Source organism: Equus przewalskii, chromosome 23 (assembly GCF_037783145.1).
Source record: "Equus przewalskii isolate Varuska chromosome 23, EquPr2, whole genome shotgun sequence".
NCBI classification, from domain to species: Eukaryota; Metazoa; Chordata; class Mammalia; order Perissodactyla; family Equidae; genus Equus; species Equus przewalskii.
Window position 1 is genome coordinate 18,024,729 of NC_091853.1, and position 4,783 is coordinate 18,029,511.

The following is a 4,783-nucleotide window of genomic DNA, read 5'->3' on the forward strand; positions in this document are numbered from 1 at the left end:
ACCACATTTTTAAGTTCAATATATTCTATTTATAAACCTAATAATTTAAAATATAAAAGATCTCTTTTGCATCTTATTAGGTTAATATTCAATTAATTATAAGTTCAAAAAGATTAAATTTCCAGAAAACGTTTTAAACTATGTTTTCAAATTTTACATAATCTTCAAATACTTCAAATATCTGACAGAATAGACTTTTAAACTGAAAAAGCATAATTTATGTAAATACTTTAGTTGCCAACAAACACATACAGATTATCACAATAATTACAAAACATATCCCTAAACTTATTCAAAAATGGGAATTCTACACATTTGAGCTATATCATCATTTTCTATACCTTCCCAGGGCTGTAAAATCACTTGTCCAACCAAAGTTAGACTTTCCATCTTACTCGGCTTAAAATTTGGGTCTGTCAGAGATTCTGAACCTGGGGCCACTTCCTGAGCTCTCTCTTGCAGTAATGGGCATTCCTCTGCCTACGTATTTTCTTGCAATCTAGGAAGTAGATGGAAAACACAGATCTGAGCTCAGAAAGGAAATTAGAAAGAAATACAGATTGGAAAGTCCTGGTCAAAAAATGAGTTGAAGTTGCTGAATATTCTAATAGAGAACTTGCCCTCAGACCCTTTTTTTCTTTTAAGCAGGCAACCTGTTTTACAACCTTAATTACCTATTGTGACTTGGTAAGAATCTCCTTTCTGCCTGATTGGATTCTGTATTCTTTTCTTTTGACCTCTCTTTTATTGCAAAACTCCTTGAACTTAGAAAGCTTTAACCAATGTTGACTGTCCTTCTTTCAGGAAACTGTTTCCCTTGCTTTCATATGGCTACAGTCTCCTGGATTGTCTTTCATCTGTCTTCACTGCCTCTTTTGTTCTTTCATCCTTTCGCTCTTTCTTCCTCCAGGCACTGCACAAAGGTGACCAATCTCCACTGTTCAGAGCTGAGCCTTCTAGAGCTCTCTATTCTTTCTCCATTGAAATCTTCAGCAACCTCAACTCTTAGCTTTTGCCCAGGACTTTCCAATCTGTATCTGTATTTCCAATTTCCTTTTTGAGCTCAGATCTGTGTTTTCTATCTACTGTTAGAAATTTGCACTTAGATTTCTTGCGTTTAATTCACGCTCAACTTATCTAACGTGAAATTCTTTATCCTTTTCACAAACTAACACCCCTTCTGACTTTCCCTTTTTGGCACTAGCATTCTTCCAGGCCCAAGACTTGAAAAGCGGTGGCCTTATAAAAAGAGTGAATTTGGAATTTTAGGGGCAAGAGGAGCAGAAAGAATGATGGAACAAAATTAACATATCTAGCATAGAATCTTCAGAAGGAACAAAACAAAAGACCAGGGCTTATGGGGTGCATTCCTGGTTTGTGGCTATGTGTCCTGCTGGTTTAGTTGCTGTGGAACAGCATTGCTGCAGACCAAATTAAAGCTCTGTAATTCCATCTGTTGGGGAGGGACGAGCTTCCCGGTGGGCTAAAGCTTTTTCCACTAGTTAAAAAACCAAAAAACAAAACAAAAAAACCCCTATTTTAATAAAACAGAGCCCAGGAGTTTTTCTTTTCAGAAGCATCCAAGCTAATCCACTGACTTCAAGGCCACAGCTCCCTGAACTTTAACTCTGTGGGTTTTGTTGCACTCAAGCACCCTGGAGATTTCTTTGGCTCCTTTCTTTTCCTCACTTCTCATATTCAGTCTGACACTGGCTCAGATTTTCTTTCTCTAATATGTCTCTCAAGTGTGTGTATTCTTTTCCACTCTCTCTACCACCCCAGGTCCAGGTTCTTATGAGCTTATTCCTGAAGTACTTTAGCCAATATTTGCTGATCTCTTTGCCAATGGTCTTTCTCCCTTTGATGATCAAGTCTTGTGGTCAGAAAGGACTGTGAAGTAAGCTAGTCCAAAGTCCATCTAACTCTTGTATCACTTCCCTGGTGCCTCTTACTGCTCCTCTAACCCGGGATAATTTGTCCATCTCAAGCACGGTGATGAAGTTGAGTACCATATTACTCCCTTTCTTCAAAAACCTTCAATGGGTTTTCCAGAGCAAAATTTGAACCCCTGACCTCATATTTAAGTAGGGCTCACACAATACAATAGTGGTCAACTTCTTCAGCCTCATGTCTCACCACAGCCTCTACACCACCCACAGTAAACAACTTACAGTGCCTCAAATATACCATGCAATTTAATTCTGCTTATCTGTCCACTTGGCTCCCTCTATCCTAGAATATTCCATTCTCTGCCTACCAAAATCCTGCTTATTCCTTAAGATTTAAGGCTCAAGTGCTCCTTGTATGAAATTGTCTCTTCCTCTCTGCTCCATACCATTTCACTTATATTATGTAGGAAATGGCTTTACTAGTAGCTGTGCATATGTTTATCTCCTGCAGAAAACTGTGAACTCCTTGAGGATATATATTATGTGGTATTTTTGTCTTCTTGAGAAATTAACAGTTCCTTATTCTTCTGAATTTCTGCTCTTCAGGTATTTTGGTTGATCTTATATGTGGTAAAGTGTTTTTATATAATTATTAATGAAGCATTCAGTCTCTCATTCTGTGCTGTCAGTACAGGGGCTGCAAGATTGCTTTCTTGGCACAGATAATACACTGGGGCTAATGACTATAGTGGTAACAGGACAACTGCTTTCCTGGCACAGAAGAGCAATGAGGCACACTGCAACTTCTAGCACCTGGTGGTGGCAATACTTTTCTAATTAGACCTGCTCATGGGACATGGCTTTGAGCATTCTTCCTAAAAGCTTAGCTTGGAGCCTAATGTTCCAACCATCCCAACCATTCTGTGAACTACCTCATACACTTTAATAAAACTCCTTTTCCACTCAGTCAGCCAAAGTCAGCTTCTGTTGCTTACAACCAAGAACCCTGACTGATAAAGATATTTGCCTTGATTTTCCCCCTAGACCCACTAATTGGGTATCATAATATTTAACAAGACTTTGCTGAAGGCTCAGGGATAATACAATGAAAATACAACACTAAAAATAACCTATCACAGGCTACTAGACAATTGCTGCTTTTAAGACCTACAAACCCGATCTATGTTCCTAGGGGAAATTTCATAGGCCTCTGGTTTCTGACATGGCTACATGTACAGAAGCTAGCTTTACCCCTACCAGGGCCAATTACCTTTAGGCAAGGAGGCACAATGCCTAGGGCTCACAATACTTTTAGGATCCATGAAAATGTTTTAATTTTAATTTTTCAAAATGAAATTTAAAAAAATGGATATAATTATAATAAATATAGTTGTAATAAATATAGCTTATATAAATGATAATTAAATATAATAATGAATCTATCCTGGATTATGCAACAGAGTCATAAAATAAAATATATGTATATGTGTATACGTGTATAGAGCAGAATAGTAAAATAAAAAATAGACCCACATATACAGTCAACTGAATATTTACAAAGGTACCAAGTCAATTCAACGGGATAGGAAAGTCTTTTAAACAAATCATTTGGAACAACTGGGAAAACGTATGGAAAAAAATAAACCTTGAATATTCACTTGGGCAGCACATATACTAAAATTGGAAGATTAGAGAGATTAGATTAAAGAAGATTAGCATGGCCTTTGGACAAGAATGCCGTGCAAATTCGTGAAGCTGTCCATATTTTTAAGAGAGTTATCTTAAGTGTTCTCACCACACAAAAAAATTGTAACTTTGGGAGGTGATATATCAATTAACTCGAATGTGTTAATCTATTTACAACGTATATGTATATAAAATTCTTTAATTAGAACAATCTAATTAAATAATGGGCAAAAACCACTACACATGTATTAGAATGGCCAAAATCTAAAACACTAACCACACCAAATGCTGGGAGGAGGTGAAACAGCAGGAATTCTCGGTCATTGCTGATGGGCATGCAAAATGGTAGAGCCACTTTAGAAGACAGTTTGGTGGTTTCTTGAAAAACTAAACATACTCTTACCACATGATGCAGCAATCACGCTCTTTGGTATTTACTCAAGGGAGTTGAAAACTCTGTCTACACAAAAACCTGCACACCAATGTTTGTAGCAGCTTTATTCATAAATGTCAAAACTTGGAAACAACCAAGGTGTTCTTCAGTAGGTGAATGGATAAATAAACTGGTATATCCAGACAATAGAATATTATTCAATACTAAAAGGAAATGATCTATCAAGCCATGAAAAGACATGGATATAAATGTATATCACTAAGTGAAAGAAGTCAATCTGAAAAGGCTACATACTATATGATTTCAACTATGTGACATTCTGGAAAAGGCAAAACTACGGAGACAGTAGAAAGATCAGCGGTTGTCAGGGGTTGAGGGGTGGGAGGGATGAATAGGAGGAGCATAGGGAATTTTAGGGCATTGAAACTACTCTTATGATACTATAATGGTGGATAAATGTCACTGTACATTTGTATAGTGACAAATCCACTGAATGTACAACACCCAGAGTGAACCCTAGTGTAAACTATGGACTTTGGGTTATAATTGTGAGTCAATTGATAATAATGTGTTCATTGATTGTAGCAAATGTAACACTCTGGTGCAGGATGTTGATAGTGGGGGAGTCTATGCATATGTAAGGGCAGGGGGTATTTGGAAATTCTCTATACCTTCTGTTCAATTTTACTGTTAATCTAAAACTGCTCTAAAAAATAAAATGTATTTAAAATTGCAAAACATGAACTGAGAGAAAATATTCTTAATACATATATATGATAAAGAACTTATATCATAATATATAAAGAACTCCTAC

At 36.7% G+C, this 4,783-nt stretch overlaps 1 pseudogene; it reads left to right on the forward strand.

Annotated features, from left to right (window-relative positions):
- Window positions 1–3,539: 3,539 nt before the first annotated feature.
- LOC139079018 (U6 spliceosomal RNA) lies at window positions 3,540–3,658 on the forward strand (annotated as a pseudogene).
- Window positions 3,659–4,783: the final 1,125 nt, after the last annotated feature.